Below are 18,409 nucleotides of genomic sequence, written 5' to 3' on the forward strand. Positions count from 1 at the left end.
ACGCTTTCTTGTAATTGTTGGTGCATCTTGTCTTCCCTGTTCAATTGTAACCCAATCCCCTAGGACAGGGTCTTTCTTGCCACATTTATCCCCAGTGCATGGCATAGGGTAAGTCCTCAGTACGTATATGTATAGGTATCTGTGTATGTGTATGTGTGCGTATTTGTACATGCATACATGTATGTGCATGTATATGTATGCATGCATGGATATTACATAATATATAGTGTATATACTACATTTTGTAATATAGTATATGATAAAATTATATCGTAAATATATAATATGTATTATATGTAATGTAATACATGATACATAATATAAAATATATTTTACCTTGTAATATATTATATAGTAATATATAACATTACTATATAATACAGTAATGTATTATAAGATAAAATATATTTTATATTATGCATCATATTACATATGGAACATATTACATATTACCATATAATTTATTATATAATATACTGTATTACAATATACCATAATTTATGTATATACTATATTATATATTACATACTATAGATATATAACATACATACATATATATAAAATATGATGCAATGAATGAACGAAAGCACAATGGAGTCTGAAATGAAGGTGGTGAAGAGCTTTATTCTGAATGTGCACAGCTCTGAGGATGTCCCCAGATACAGTTGGCACCCAGGGTTTGAGTCCAGGCTCTGTCCCTAACCAGATATGTACTTGAGGGAAAGTCTCTTAGTCATCTGAGCCAAGGAAAAATGAGGACAACTACACTAGGAGTTAGCATTTATTGACACTCTTTATGTACCAGGCACAGGGCTAAGCACTTTGCAAGTCCAAACTCAATTAACCTCCCAATAACCCTATTAGTCGGGTACTATTACTGGCCCCATCGATAGGTGAGACAATTAAGGCACAGTGAGGATAAGTAATTTGCTCAAGGTCACACAGCATTCTGGATCCAGGGCCTGTTTGCTTAACTTCTTCATGAGAGGTTAAATGACAGTGTACATAAACCATTTCACACAACACCCAGCTCTAAGTGCTCAGTAAATGCCAGCTAGCCTTTGCCTCTCCCTTTTAATGAAGACAATCTCTGGCTAACCACATGTGCTGTTAAAATTTGACAATATATTTATTTACCTTATAAAGAATGGAAGGAGAAATCAGCTTGCATAGATTTTATTTTCAAACTATCTATAAATAATAAGTTAAGGAAAAGCCGCCTTTCTTATTTAAAGGTCTAATTTAAATTCTTTATCAAAATGATTTAAAGTAACTTTCACTGGGAAACCATAATTCAAAGACTTTATTTATTAGACTTCTTGAAAGTGTGTTTTTAATGCACATTCTGACTTTTTGCCAAAACTCTTCTCTGAAACAGTAAAATTAGAGCATCCCCCTCTTTAAAGAGTTATATTTATTAGATTTTTACATATTGATACAGTACAATTTATCAAAATAAACCTGAGAATTGGCACATCAATCTTCCACTCTTCCAACATTCTTCATATCCAGAGTCTCTACCATAATTTCTTCTGATAAACATTTGGAGGAGTCTCACGGCGAGGAACTTCTTTTCAAAAGAGTTAGAACCATGTCTTCAAGTGTAACTTTTCTGTGGCCAACCTCACTCTCCTCTTCACTGTGGTTCCACGTGGGCCAGGGTAGCTGTGTGTATTTTATCTGACACTGATAATTAAATGTAATTACCTTTTAAACCTAAACAGCTGTGAACTCTGCAAAATGTGCAGGACCCATCAGCCAAGCCCTAAAACAATGTTTAAACCTCTTGGGAAAATGCAGGAAGAAAAGTCACCATTTTTCATTTTTTTCGTGCTTAAAAACCCATTCTTTTTTTATTTCAATTAAAGACAATGACTTCAAAAGAAGATGCTTACTTCTAAAAATGCGGTGGTCAGATTCTGAGTGATTTCAAGTAGCACGTGTGTTGCATAAATCACTAGACTATTTTGAACGTGAGTCTTTCTTTTCTAGAATTCTCGGGTCTCTATAGTGATATATAGTAGACACCGATATGGATACTCAGGAATGCTGGCAGGTATCACATTTGATAGATGGGTTACCTGTTTAATGGTATAACAGTAAGAAATTCTAGTGAAAAATAAGAACCCAAGACTCCTTTTCCAGGATAAAAACATTTTAATCTTCAAAATATTGAGGGTTATAAATGCAGACATTATATCTTGTCTTTTCCCAAACCCATTAAATAGTCTGTGTTACATGGGGCTCCAACTGCACTTAACAAATGATAACAAATTTAAAAATGACAACTTTTGTAGTCTAATTTGACCCTCTGTATTGAGGGGGAAAACATGAAGAGTCTGAGTCCATTTTTGTACCACCACTGTAATGGATCAAATATCTGTGTTCGCCCAACATTTCTATCTTGAAGCCTTAACCCCTGATGTGATGGTGTTTGGAGCTGGGGCCTTTGAGAAGCTGTTAGGTTTAGATGAGGTCATGAGGGATTCCTCATAATGGTATTAGTCCCCTTATAAGAAGAGGAAGAGAGAGATCTCTTTCTCCACATGCATGCACCCAAGAAAGGCCATGTGAGGATACAGGGGTAAGAGGCTATCTGTAAATCACTAAGAGAGGTGTTACCAGAGCCCAACCATGCTCGTACCCTGACCTTGGACTTCTCAGCCTCTAGGACTGTGAGAAATAAATGTTCACTATTTAAGCCACCCAGCCTATGCCATTTTGTTACAGCAGCCCAAGATAGATAACCATCAAATGTAGTGTTTTTTGAAAAATGAAAATATAGATGCACCAACATCCATGCCTTGATGAATACCCATAGTCTCTCCTTCTCCTAGCCCAGTGTCCTCTCCCATTATCCCACCTCTGCCATCTCCAACAACTGTGCTCTACTGACTGCTGGTGTGATAGAGTCCAAACTTCCTAAAGCAGAACCCCAAACCCTTTCTAACTGGGCCCTACTGATTTCTCCAGCTGCTTATAGAGGGGATCACATCTGTAACTGACATGCCTCCCTAGGCCAGCTCACCATCCATTTCTCTTTTCTAGCTAAAAAGCATCCTGGTTTACACTGTTTCCAGCCCCACCCGTGCACCCTGATTTTGACCCTCCTCTCAATCCATATGTTTCGTTGATGCAGACTCTTCTGCCAGCCCAGGGTGAAGTATGACCCTCAGGCTGGGTACATATAATCTGATATAATCAACTGGGTAGGTACCTTTGAGAGGAAGGAAGGCAGGCAGGAGGGACAGGGGAGAGAAGGAAGGAAAAATAGGGGAAGGTGGGTTTACAGGGCTGGCTCTTGTGTCTCATGTACATCTCATCTGCTGCCTTCACTCACATGCCCCTTGGGACTTAGAGGGACTATCTGAACAAGAGACATCACCAGGGCCATCAAGAGCCTAAGCACAGCTGAGGGATCCTTGCCATAAAAGGAAGGAGGGAAACTAAAATTTCTTATGAACCTACTATATACCAGACACCATGCTAAGTACTTCAACATATTCATTTTCCATTGCAACCCTGAAAGGCAGATTTAAAAAAAAAATCCTGTATAAGTGAGAAAAAGGAGGCCCAGAAGTATTAAGCCTCTTGGTCACAGAGGAATTCAAACCAGGATTTGAATGTAGACCTTCTTTCATTTAATCAACTCTTTTTTTGTTTTTTGTTTTTAATTTGAAGAGTCACTGTGTAAACTACTCAACCAGGCACTGAGGTACCAGGAATGATGTGACACAGGAAGAGGCTTTCAGTGGCTTCCAGTCAGAGAGAAAGGAGCACTCCTACAAGCACAATAAAGTCATAAAGGTTAAACCATATGCAATGACAGGCACATGGAAAGATGCTCAACATCACTAACTATCAGGGAAACAGAAATTAAAATCAAAATGAGATATCACATCACACTCCTTAGAATGGCCATCATCAAAAAGAACACAAATAACAAGTGTTGGCGAGGGTGTGGAGAAAAGGGAACCCTCATACACTGTTGGTAGGAATGTAAGTTGGTGCAGCCACTGTGGAAAACAGTATGGAAGTTTCTCAAAAAACTAAAAATAGAACTACTTACCACATGACCCAGCAGTTCCACTCCTGGGTATATATCCTATAAATAATGAAAACGCTAATTTGAAAAGATACATGCACCTCAATGTTCAGAGCAGCATTATTTACAATTACCACTTAGGTATGGAAACAACCTAAGTGTCCATCAATAGATGAATGGATAAAGAAGAGGTGGTATCTCTGAGAAAACCATAATTCAAAAAGAGTCATGTACCACAATATTCATTGCAGCTCTATTTACAATAGCCAGGACATGGAAGCCACCTAAGTGTCCATCCACAGATGACTGGATAAAGAAGATGTGGCACATATATACAATGGACTATTACTCAGCCATAAAAAGAAACAAAATTGAGTTGTTTGTAGTGAGGTGGATGGACCTAGAGTCTGTCATACAGAGTGAAGTAAGTCAGAAAGAGAAAAACAAATACCGTATGCTAACATATATGGAATCTAAAAAAAAAGAAAATGGTTCTGAAAAACCTAGGGGCAGGACAGGAGTAAAGATGCAGACTTAGAGAATGGCCTTGAGGACATGAGGAAGGGGAAGGGTAAGCTGGGACGAAGTGAAAGAGTGGCATGGACATATACACACTACCAAATGTAAAATAGATAGCTAGTGGGAAGCAGCCACATAGCACAGGGAGATCATTTGGGTGCTTTGTGACCACCTAGAGGGGTGGGATAGGAAGGGTGGGAGGGAGATGCAAGAGGGAGGAGATTTGGGGATATATGTATATATATAGCTGACTCACTTTGTTATAAAACAGAAACTACACACCACTGTAAAGCAATTATACCCCAATAAAGATGTTAAAAAAAAAAAGAGGTGGTATATATATGCATACAGTGGAATATTACTCAGCTATAAAAAAGAATGAAACTTTGCCATTTGCAGCAACATGAATGAACTTGGAGGGCACTATGCTAAGTGAAATAAGTCAGACAGAGAAAAACAAATACTGTATGATATCACTTATATGTGGAATCTAAAAAATACAACAAACTAGTGAATATAACAAAAAAGAAGCAGATTCACAGATATAGAGAACAAACTAGTGGTTACCAATATGGATAAGGGAGAGGGGAGGGGGCAATATAGGGATAGGGGAAGTAAGAGATACAAATCATTGGGTGTAAAATAGGCTACAAGAATGTTCTGTACAACACTGGGAATACAGCCAATATTTTGTAATAACTGTAAATGGAGTGTAACCTTTAAAAATTATATAAAAAAATAAACACAAATTTAATGTTAAAAAAGAAGTTGATATCATTCATTTGCTTACCATGCCTGAGGCACAAACATTTACTGAGCATCTACTAAATGCCAAGTAGCCTCTAGTGACTTTCCTGTGTTTATACTTTTAGACCTTACAGAACCAATACTACCAGTCTTATATGCACTGTATAGAAGGGAGTTTAATTAACATGTCTATGTTTCCTCAGCTGGTACAAACAGGAAGCGTTAACCCACATTGCAGTAGCTCATTCAAAACCTGGCACAATGTTAGAATGTTTTGTTCACAGATTCAGGGATACATAAATTCATTCAAAAAGCCCTATATAGTCAGGGACCTGGGACAAAACTTACATCAACAAGACACAGCCAGTGTCTCCAAGGAGCTTTATAGTTATGTAGTCCTTGCCCATCAGGAGCAGAAGGACTCAGCAAATCCAGCCTCTTGTGAGCCCCACATCCCCGGGGCAGCAGCCTGGCTAAATGTCGCCACCTGCTGCCTGAACAACCCTGGCACTTGACAGTTTGTTACCCTGGTCAGTCACACAGTCCAAGAGTTACCATTAGACACGTTTATTGTGTCTGTGTAAAATCTCATTTAGCACAATTCTTTCCTTCTGAAAAAAGAGAAAGAGATCATAGTTTTACAAATCTGTATTTTGAAGTCCTGAGAAACAGACCTGAAGAACAGGAGAACAAGCAGCACTCATGAAGCAGGGATTTTGAAATTGGAAGCCCTGTGAGAACCCAACAAAATAAGAGGGACAGAACCCAACAGGAAGTGTTCCCTCACTTGGCTAGGTATCGATGGGAGACATGCAGAGGAAAAGCAAATGGTTGGACTCACAGGGAGAAAATTGCTCCTGGCTCAGTACCTGGCTTCATATAGCCTCTCATCTTTTTGCTGTTTCTAAGGGCTGGTAACTGCAGAATCCCAGTATATCAGTCAGGTTCTCTCTCTCTCTCTCTCTCTCTCTCTCTCTCTCTCTCTCTCTCTCTCTCTCTCTCTCTCTGTCTCTCTCATTCTCTAACTGATAGGTACTAGAATGGATTCTGTGCTGAAAAGTTATCATTAGCCTGGTAGCAGAATGTTCCTGATGTGTTACTGTTTTGTTTCAATCTTATTTTTTCTCTCTCTGTGTTTGTACTGCAAATCAGAAAACTATCAATACTAGATTTTCATTTTTAAGTTCTATAGATGTCATTAAAGTGACTATTTCCCCTGAGTGGATGATTTTAATCTGGGCAATCTGTGTCTTCCTTGACTCTTGAGAACAATCCTATCACTGTGGAAAGCATGCCTCAGGCCACATTCCCAAGCCAAAGTGCTGATTCTGGAGTCAACGTGAAGTGACTTAATGCTGGACCTGCCCAAGTTTAAGAAGCTCTGATGTGGAGATTATTCATAAGACCTAGTTTGTTAGGGAAGAATGACTCATATCAGGCTTTGGACAGTGCTCTCCACACATCATCCATCAGATACTGTGACCTGACAAGGAATCAGGGCTTTGCTTCTAATTTTGATGTTTCCATAAAACACTATACCAAGGATATCTCTTCAGCAAATTCTCTCAATACTAGAGCAAGCCAATCTACAGAAGGAAAATTTGTCCTCATCCTTAAAATATAGTTTTGAAGCTAAATTGGTACTTGTGGTGGCCTATAGGGTAGCCTCCAGTGGTCCCCCAACTCATATATACACCCTTGTGTAAACCCTTCCTTTGAGTGTGGGCTGGCTCTAGTGAGTCACTTCTAATGAATAGCATATGGCAGAGGTGATTGATGTAACTTAGGAGATTATTGACACTCACATGGCTATTGGCAGACACCATCAATTCCTCTCTGGCAGCTAAAGAGAGGGCAAGGGGCAACATAACCAAGATAGAAGCCACTGTCTTTTTATAACCTAACATTGGAAGTGACATCCATCACTTCTGCCATAGACTATTCATTGGAAGTGAGGCACTCAAGAGAAAGGAAATAAACTGTACTTTTTGAAGGGAGAAATGTCAAAGAATTTGTGGACCTAAAAGTTATCCTCTCCCCCATATAACTGGCTCACAAGGAAATTCTGCCACTATTTGGGCCATGTTCCCTTTCCCAAGTTCACTCCAGAATCCATGGAGCTAACTTGGCTCCATGGAAAGATGAGAAAAGCTTCTAATCTCTAAAACTATACTGAGCACAACTAATATCATCATGGCTAAAGCCTGCAAGGTGCCCCGTAATCCACCTCTGGCTGCTCTCAGGGGCGGACCTCAGAGTGGTCACCAGGCAGGCAAGCCCAGAGTCTAGTGAGATGCTACCTTCATCCTTCTCTGAGCTCCATCTCCTTCCCAGAGGGCTACCACTGAGCAGTTCAAGGGCCTCAGCTGCTTCAACACCAGTTGACCTGAATACCTATACCAGACTGGGAACCATCCTTCCCTCCCTCTCTGGGACACCAAGTACTATAGCTTTGATGAGCTTCTCTCTGCCCTAGAAATAAGAACATCCATGTCCTGCCTGGAAGAAAGAAAGAGAGACAGAGGAAGGACGTGTACCTGTCTCAAGTATTCTGCCATGTTACTGATATATTACAGTGTAAAAGTGACACTCCGAAGCACAGAATGGTATGTTGTAAGAGGTGAAAATGTTTAAAAGTGTTTATTATCCTTTAAGGAAGAAAGGCATATGGAAAGCTTGAAATATTTTGCTTTGAAAGAGAACTTTTTAGCATTGAAACAGAAAAGGTTATGTGGTGGCCTTACCATGCCTCTTCTCAGCAGCTAAGGTTTCCTCTCACCCACAGTTTTCCACAAACGTTTTATACCCTGCACATGTATTCTGAGTTCACTCTGAGCTCTGGCCTGTTCACAAATACTGCCACCTCAATACCACTACAAATTGGTCCATAAAGTGACTCGTTGAGCATAGCTATACTTTGGAGTAGGAAGCCCATAAACCACAGAATCAGTTATACTCTGAATTATTTAGAAATTACTCGTTACCCCGTTTCCTCAATGAGGTAAGAAATCAAAACCTCCTCCATCCTGTTAGATCTTGGAAGCCCCCCTCCCAAGGGGGGCTTCCAAGATCCTCATGCTTCTTCAACCAAAGCCCAAACTCAAAAGTTCATGTTGCTTTTCATTCTCTACTTCTTTAATCCCACTCCAAGAGAAGTCAGGTGCACATAGTATCTATTTCAAAGGGTTGAAATGATATTTTAAAGGGCAATTTGGCCAATTATTTTTTAAAGTACATTCTTTCTTGGAGCAGTATCAGTCTTGTAGAGAATTTCCTCTGAGAAATGCAAGCATGAAGAAAAGCTTTTTCCTCAACCTTGAAAGTTTCAAATCATTTAAAAATAAAGAGCAGACATGTGGTTTGTGAATCAAGAGTTACTAGTCTTGGTTTGCTATGGTTCACATGAATTTGATGAACTTTTCTACAGGCAGCCACTTCACAGGATTGTGCCTGAGCCTCAAAGCTAGACTTCTACAGTTGACTCCTTGTAAACTAGTTTAGGACTCATATTTGACCAGCTGAGAAAGGTAATTCAGAAATACAATGCTCAGACTTTGAACGGAGGGAGGGTATTTTTTCAAGTTAGCATACATGATGATATGCTAATTTCAATGATACATAAGTCAAGTCCTATTTGGTTGCTGTGTCAATATATTCCCTTGGCATCACCTCTCTTACACAAATGTGCATACTGGCAGAGTACATGCCTTCACCCTTGTTTTATTTTATTTTTTAACGTGCAACTTACTAGTTTTAAACTGGCTAAAAGGAGCCCCCGAATTATACTCTAAACAAGTGAGAAAAAGTGTTCAGGCTACTTAAAGCACATGAGAATAATACATTACTAGATACTTTGAAGAATAACTGAAGCAAATGTACTAGAACTAGGCTTACCACTTTTTCATAATGGGATGGACTAAGTTACCCATTATATAGGAATCACACATAAAAGCCTTTTTCCACATCAAGTGATAGATCAAAGGAAGGGAAGATGAGTGGTCTACAGGCACGAACCACACCTCCCGAATTCTGAGACCAGGAGTGAGCAGTCTGCATTTTAACTACCTCTCCTTGACATGAAACAGGATTCATGTGTCTCCCACTGAGGAAAGTCAGGTAGGCTCAGCTACAAAGATTTCCTTCTGTTCAGCCCCCTCCCCTTTCCATTCCATCAGAAGGATGACAGGTCCCTGACTGGGCTCAGGTGAATCTAATTTAAAATCTGGACTTGGCGAGTCCCTCCCATCTGAGTCTTGCAGGGAGGGCATCTGTCAGCATCACAGCGTGGGTCCATGGCATATTTATGGCTTCAGTGATGGCCTGCTCATCCCCACCGCAGCTGCACTTGCTTCCTCGCCCCACCCCCATCTGCATGAAAACTTCCCAGCCAGATATTCTGACTTCCAGTAACAGATGAAAGCACTCCGTGTCCTCTTGTCATCTCACTGCCCTCGTCCCCCTCTTTCAGAGTATTAAGGGGCCATTCGAGTGTCATGCCAACAATCATCTTGTAGCCGTGTTCCCAGTTTATCAGTATTCTTAAGAAGCCATTCATTCATTCCCTCACTCTTTCAGCAGACATTACCCAGGGTCTTCTATGGGGCAGTCACTCACCCAGTCATTGAAACCTAATCACAAGCACGCAGCCCGATCCATGACATTATGGAGTTCACTTCTCTCACACTTTCCGTATGAGTAGGTTCTTTACCTACAAGCAACCTCTGTGCCTATTAATTTCCTAGAAGTGGGTGGGAAATGACAGCTAAGTCTTTGCTGAAGATTTCTTTCACTTTCTCAAGAAAGATTTCTTTCTTTTCTTGGGAAGAGATTCCCAAGGGCCAAAAGAAAGAGAGGGCAACCCAGAAGGACTTTTCCAGGGTACATACTCCACCCCTGAAATGGGGAGAGGTAGAGGAACCAGCAGAACCTTGAGACTAGGAATCAAGAGAGGGATTGGACACATCACACATCACATCATTGGGCACTTCTCCATCAGGCCCAGTTCTGTGCCAGCACTGCCCACAACTCTGGGCACACAGAGACGAACCAGTCAATCAGGTTCTGGCTCCCAGGGAGCTGACAGTCTGGGTAGTACTGGAGTGGGGTGTGTGGGAGGTGAGAGCAGATAAACAATAAACAAATCCATAGATGAAATATTTGCAGGTGACAATAAATTCAGTTAAAATCATGAAGGTAGGGAAGGAAGTCTGGGAGTTAAGCCTAGCCCTTCACCCTTCTGGCCTCAGTGTCTTAATCTATAAAATGGGCATGATTCTGGAAAATCTTTAAGGTCCGCTCCCATGCACCTAGAACACATAGCTCAGTGCCGACTGCTTAAATCTATCTGTCCACTTCCTTTCTGCACTTTCTTGAAACACTCTGACCAGTCCACGTGTTTGACCACTCATGACCCACCAGGAACATACAAATGATTGCTCACATTTGGGAGGCACTCACAAGTTACAAAGAGCTTTGGGAAGCACTCACAAGTTACAAAGAGCTTTCAGAGACACTACCTCATTTAATCACATCATCTTTACACACACTAGCACCAAGTCAGATGTTGCTCTTTCCCTTTTGTGGATAAAAACGTTCTAGGCTTAGGGAAGTGAAATATTTTGACAAAGATCTGAGAAGAAGAAATTGCAATTAAGCTGATTTTAAAACCAGGCTTTCTAACTCTAAATTCCATACCTGTATAGATTACTGATCAGGAAGCAAGTGTGAAAGGAAAGCACTGAGGAGAGAGGAGGAAGGAAGCAAGAGCCCTGATGGTCAAGGAAATGTAGTCCACGGGTGACAGTGAGTGTCATCAACACAGAGCTGAATTCTGACCAATGTGACAGAGGCGAGGGACCCCAGAAGTCACCGTCTGGCCCAGCACCCCAGCAAGCAGACCTGGACAAGTCTACTACTACCACGGACATCTGGACCCTTCCTTGGCTCTGTGTCCTGTGGAGTCCTTCTCCGTCTCCTGTTTGTGAACCAACAAAGCACCCCATGTGGTGGGGGGGCTGTTTAGAGAGACAAAAGACAGTTTGCCAGCAAGTTTAAGAAACTTTTGAGGAACATCGCACAGACCAAAAGTGAAACCTAATGTAAAACTGAACCCTCATCAGAGTGCAACTTCCTGTTCTGCTGACCACTTCTGTGCGAGAGACTCGGAAAAACCACACTCACATGTGGAGAGGCAAAGAGACCCAGGTGACCTTCCCAGGCAAGGGAAATCCAAACTAATATCCTCTGAAAATTATCAAGCCAGTTGTTTTTCTTACCTCTGAACCAAGTTCAGAGATGTGAGATTATCACCAATTCTTCCATGGTATTCACAAGCCAGCAGATGCTGTGTATTGAACATTTATTAATGAATAAAAGAAAAAGAGAGAATGTGTATAAATGAAAGGAATTAAGAGTTACATCTTAATAATGTAGCTGACTATTAGATATCCAGCAAAAGGCACATTTTTTTTGTTTTGTTTCATTTGAATTGACTTTACTTCAATACTTTTTATATATCCCCTGGGCAGGTCACCTTGATTTCACAATATCACATCTTCCTCTTCATCAATGTTATCCTCAAGTCCACCTTGGAAGTTTAGCCTTATTCCCTGCATTTTACAGAGGAGGCAGCTTGTTACCCCCAAGTTCTCAGAGCTGCCATAAGTACAGAGCAAGAGTGTGGGTCCATCTTTCTGCAAAGCCCACACCCTTCAAAGCTGCATCTCCTTGGCCATAATCTGCTCTGTGCTTAGGCCACATATAGCAAAGCAGGAAATGGCCTTCGTGCAGGAACTTGAAAAGTACCAGTAACCACCGTTGCCCTCACTCCATCAAAAATATTTTTCATATCAGGTTGTGAATTTGAATTAAAGCTTGAAGAGGCTGGCTAAAAGGGAACTCTTCGTGGAGGGAAATGAACCACCCAACCTTTGTTATCTTTCATATACCTGTTTATTCTAAGGGGCCATGTTCCTTTCAGTCCACTCTGAGAAGTATAACTACTAAGGCAGGGTCATGTGTGAGGTTGCATGGAAAATGCCTCCAGAAAAAGGTAGTTCTGGGAGAAGTGAGGTCAGCAGGTGAGGTAGCTTGTGGTCAACCATTGCTCCAATGAGCCACGCTTCTTGGCTGGTGCCCACATGGAGACCCTTTGAGCACTGAATCTTGGCTGGACCTGTGATGTCCAACAACCAGAAGAATGGGGCAAAGGCCACCCCGGGCCAGTTCTGGGTCAAATGAAACCTGACAGCTCCCACTTGCTCTCTCAGAGTCTTGCTTTTGGGAGTTGTAGTGGGTGAATGATGCTTCCCTAGAAAGATGTCCATGTCTTAAGCCCCCAAACCTCTGAATGTAACTTTATTTGAAAAAAGCTTTCTTGTAAATGTAATTCAGTTAATGGTTTGGGATATCACCTGAGGTTATCCAGGTGACCCCTAAATCCAATGGCAGTGTCTTTATAAGAGGAGGGCAGAGGGAGATTCAAGACACAGAGGAGGAAAAGTCCATGTGGAGAAAGAGGCAGAGATTGGAGTGATGCTGCCACCAGCAAATGAACATTTGAAACCACCAGATCCTAGAAAGAGCTTCACCAGGATTCTCCCCTAGAGCCTCTGGAGGGAGTCTGGTCCTGCCTACACCTTGATTCCAACTTGTGGCCTCCAGAACTGTGAGAGAATAAATTGCTGTCATTTTAAGCCACCCAGTTTGTAGTAATGTGTTATGGCAGTCCCAGGAAACTTGTACAGGAGTCCTGAGAGTCCACATAAAAAGTACACCTGCCCTATTGGGAAGGCCATGTGGAAAGGAAAGGCCCTGAGACTAAACCTTGAGGGAGAGAGGCCCTGCTTCCTGGTCAAGGCTCCATGACCCTAGTCCCGGTTGCTATGTGACTACAACCCTACAAGAAGCCACTAGAAGACCTGCCCCATGAGATCACTGAGCCATGGGAAATAATTAAGTAATTGTTATTTCAAGCTGCTAAGTTGGAGGGGGTGATTTATGTAGCAATAGGTCACTGAAAAGGAGACCCGGGGGCATGTCAGAGAGAAATCCAAGGGCTCTGAGCACTAAAATTAAGCATCATAATGGAAAGAAGAATGTCATCAGAGAATGAGAATGAGGAAAATCACATTGGCCATCATGTCACAATCTTGACCTGGCCTGTGAAGTAGAAATAAATCAGTCCCCAGTACTCAAACATTGAGTCCCCACCCAGAGAGAGCCCAGAAGAGGTGTCTGGCCATGTTGGGAGTTGAAAAGGCAATAGTAACCTCGGTGTGTAGGTGATGGAAACAGGCCAAGTGACAAGTGAATGCATGGTGAGACCATGTGCGTTAGTTTCCTATTGCCACCATAGCAGATTACCACCAACTATAACACTAATGTATTATCATTCTGGAGGTCAGAAGACCGACATGAGTCTTACAGGATGAAAATTAAGGTGCGGGCAGGGCTGATTTCTCTGGAGGCTTAGAGGGTCTCCATTTCCTTGCCTCTTCCAGCTTCTGGACACCACCTACTTTCCTTGGCTTGTGGTCTCTTCCTCCATCTTCAAAGCACATGGCTCCAACCTCTGGTTTTGTCCTTATATTTTCTCTCTCTAACTCTGATCCTCCTGCCTCCCTCTTATAGGACCCTTGTGATTATATTAGACCCACCCAGATAATCCACAATGATCTTCCCAGATCACGATCCTTAATTTAATCACACATACAAGTCCCTTTTTGCCATAAGGTAACAGATTCATAGGTGCCAGGGATTCAAGTGTGGGCATCTTCAAGGGGCATCATTCAGTCTACCACACCACGTTATATCTAATGAGCACTGACTATGTGTGAAGCACTGAGCTCTTTTCTGTCTTAATCCTCGCAACATCCCTCTGAGAGAAGTACTATTGTTTTCCCCACTTTAAAACCGAAGCGCAGCAAAGTGAGAATCCATCCAGGTTTACACAGCATGCAAGAGGCTAAGGCAGGATTCCTAGCAGTGTCTAACCCCAGAGCCTGGGCTTTCACCCTCTGTGTGTCCTGTCCCTATGTGCTACACTCCCCAAGCACTAGCAGTAGAATCACTGTCAGCCAGTCCATTTCTAATTCTGCCATTGTACAGAGACTCAGAGAGGTAAAATGACCTGGTATACCAGCAAGAGGCAAACAAAACCAATTTCATTCATTCATTTGAAAAATATTTACTAAGGTTCTACTAAGTGCCCCACACTGGGGATTCCACAATGAATAAATCAGAGACCTTGCATTCCAGTAGGACAGACACAACATGTGTAATTACACAATGAAAATGTATAACATCGTCCGTGGTTAAGTGTTGTAAAAAAGAATAAAGCTGGACAAGAGAGTGATTGGGGGTGATTTTAGAGGGAGTGGTCAGGGCCTTTCTGATGAAGTAAAATTTGAACAGAGATCAAATCCCAGCTCCAATGAGCAAAGCCCAAGCTTCCTCCCTCTAAGAAAAAAAATACCAAAAAAAAAAAAGAGAAAAGTGTCTCCCTGGAGGAATATTAATATGTACACATATAGCTGATTCACGTTGTTTTAAAGCAGAAACTAACACTGCATTGTAAAGCAATTATACTCCAATAAAGATGTTAAAAAAAAGAAAAAAGAAAAAAAAAACTGAAGTATGTGCATTGGATTAAACAAAGACTCAGTGGTAACTGCATATATTACATCTAAGTCATGAGAGCTTGGTAGGACCTTGTCACAACAACCAGGGGATGGACACCACATCGTCGCCCTGGGAAACAGAGCTCTGCTACCATGCAGTGAAACATCACATGTGGTTTTCTACTTGTGCATAATATAAGTCATATAAAATGATATTTCTTTCACTGTAAAGCTTGTAATTAGTTCCCACCAGGTTCCCAGCTCTGCAAGAGACTTCAAGGGGAATTAGAATACCGCATAAGAGAGAGCCCCAGCCCAAATGAGGAGCAATGTTTGCTGTGTCCCAGAAGCTGCCACAAGGTCTGAGCTGCCTGGGCTTAGAGAGTCTTGAGAGAGAAGGTGGAACCTAAGTTGGGCTCTAAAGTGGCTAAATTATAGACAAAAGAGTCAAAGGAAAAGGGGGAATGAGGAGTGATTTCCAAGTGGGAACACTGCAAAAACAGACCAGGGTGCTTCAGGAAGAGAAATCTGGCCATCCCAAGCACTTAATAGGGGAGGAACAACTGTGCTCCCCTTGGGCAGAAGCTTTGGTGGCATCAGATTAGGAATGGTGGTGTGATAAAAGCAAAGTTCTTTGAAGAGCAATCTAGAAAGAGAACGGTTGGAAATGGGAGGAAAAAAATTAAAAACTGAAGAACCACTTAGAGACCAATGCTCTAATGGAAACTGGAAGAGGAGGCCATGAAGACACATTTTGAAGGAAGGCTTGGTGCTTTCATAGTAGATCCACAAGGCCAGGAGGGTTTGTGTCTTCTGGATTCCTCTTTCTTTTTTTTAAAATTAATTTTTATTGGAGTATAGTTGCTTTACAATGTTGTGTTAGTTTCTGCTGTACAGCAAAGTGAATCAGCTTTACGTATATACCCTCTTTTTTGGATTTCCTTCTCACTTAGGTCACCACAGAGCATTGAGTAGAGTTTCCTGTGCTATACAGTAGGTTCTCATTAGTTATCTATTTTATACATAGTAGTGTGTATGTTGCAATTCCAATTTCCCAATTCAGCCCGCCCCTCCTTTCCCTGCTTTGTATCCATATATTTTTTCTCTACCTCTGTGTCTCTATTTCTGCTTTGCAAATAAGTTCATCTGTATCATTTTTTTCTAGATTCCACATATAAGCAATATTATATGATATTTGTTTTCCTCTTTCTGACTTCACTCTGTATGACAGTCTCTAGCTCCAGCCACATCTCTGCAAATGGCACAATTTCGTTCCTTTTAATGGCTGAGTAATATTCCATTGTGTATATGTACCACATGTTCTTTCTTGTATGCTTCTGGTTTTGGTAGACCACAAAGGAGATTCAGGGCAGATTTGGAGGGTGCAAAGGAAGCAGTAGATATTGTGTAGTTGATCTGCTAATTTGCCTCCTTTGTGTAAAGCAGCATCTGGGCCCCAAACTGCTCCATCTTCCCCTGGATCTTCCCTCAGTTTCTCCAACTCCTGGGCCAGTTTCTGTAGGATATTACTACCACCAAAGTCAGAGGCAACAAGAGCTGACAAAGACTTTATTTCATTTTTGTAGATTCCATCTTGCTCTTGTTGCCCTGCATTTTACATCCATCTTACATTCCTCACCACAGCCCTGTGGGCTGGAAACTCTAGCATCAGATATAACACAACAGCCTTACACTTACAGAACCTGTTAACCAGCTCCCACAATTACATAACAGTAAATCCTTCTAAGCATATATATATATATATATATATACACACACACACACACACACGCACAATGGTTCTTCTTTTCTAGTTTAACCCTGACTGATACAGAAAGGTAATGAGATAGGATATTGAAGACTAGTAATAATCATAATCGTTAAGAATAGTAAAACCAATAACTGCCATTTATTGAACACTTCCTATTTTTCCAGTGCTATGCAGGTATTTTATATAATCTCACTGATTCTTGCAATAACCCTATAAATGGCTCCTGCTACCCATAGTTTTCAGCTGGAGATCATCTTAGTAGTTCACAAATCCAGAAAGTTGTGGCACTTGATTCAAAACTATGTTTGTCTAACTGGGTGATTTGTCGCCACTAATACATCCTGTCTCTTCCATGGCAGTGAGGGAGGAGTAAAGGCCCACCTAGTTTAGAGCCTGGTGATGGATGAATCTTGGTGCCATGGGCAGAGATGGGACACACAAAGAAAAAGGGTTAGTTAAGCATTGGGTAAGAAAGGGAAAGGACAGATGGAGGTGAAGGTTATTTGGGACATGTTGAAGTGGAGATGAGGAGAATTTTTTAAGGCTTTGATACTAATTTTGGGGTTAGAAATCATGTATTCATTTTGTTTCATGAAGAATGGTTGATTGGTTTGGGGCTTAGAAGTAGATGCCCTAGTCTCATAAACAATCTACCTGTGGATGGGAAATCACATGGAAAGTTGCCAAGTGAGGCATCATTCAGAGTGGGAAGCAATGTTTCACTTCTCTAGTGGGAAGGAAAGAAAAAAACCATCTTCTTCAAGGAATCAATGCCTCTAAGTAGCTGGTAGAAGAACGGACCCAGCGTTAGAGAAAGATTTTTTGCCTGGGGGTGGCAGGGGGAGTGGGGAAACTGCAATTCCAGGGACAGAAAAGGACCAGAGGCAGCATGGCCAGTCTGTAAACTCTAGGTAACCTGGTTGAAACCAGAAACCAGACAGGATCCAGGGGCTGGAAGTTGCTTGATGGCCAGGTGATACGGCTTTTAAAGAAAGAGGCCAAGAGGCCAGACCATGGGAAATGAAATGGGCTAGTGATGGGTCAAGGAGCAGGAGGAGTAGTAAAAGTTGAGTGATTTCTTGTGTGATTAAGGGTTTATTTGGTGTTATCTGGAGTTAGAGGGAAATACGATAGGGAAACCAGAGTCTAAGACTCTATATCTGCCCACCCCAGTTTGAAACAAAAAAGCAGCTCAGAACAAGTTGTATGTGGAGATTATTATTTTAACCTCTTGATCTCCCCCTCCAAAAAATAAAATGCCTCCATTTGCAGTTACTTTCTGAAACACATGGCAATTTGGAGAACTGTGTGTCCTAAATCTTCTCAGATATAGATCAGATAGGTGTTGCTGCCTTCATAAAAGCAAAAACAGCCATTTACCACTAAAACGTTCCCAGATAAAGTTCCATATTTTTATAAAGACATCTGAGGAGGTCTTAGGCTTAAACTTCTTTCATGTTCTAATTTCCTTTTTTTCATAAACACAACCATTTATTGCCAGTAATCACGCACACACACACACACACACACACACACACACAAATTCCAGAATCAACACACTCTCCCTGAACATGTTTTGATCTTTAATTTCATTAACATAAAAAATATACTTCGTTTTAAAAATAGAGAAATGTGGGAGAATTATTTCATACAGGAAGGTAGAGTAATTTTAGCCACATTTTCATACTGCAATAAGTTTAGCTATAA

Source organism: Balaenoptera acutorostrata, chromosome 3 (genome assembly GCF_949987535.1).
Source record: "Balaenoptera acutorostrata chromosome 3, mBalAcu1.1, whole genome shotgun sequence".
NCBI lineage: Eukaryota > Metazoa > Chordata > Mammalia > Artiodactyla > Balaenopteridae > Balaenoptera > Balaenoptera acutorostrata.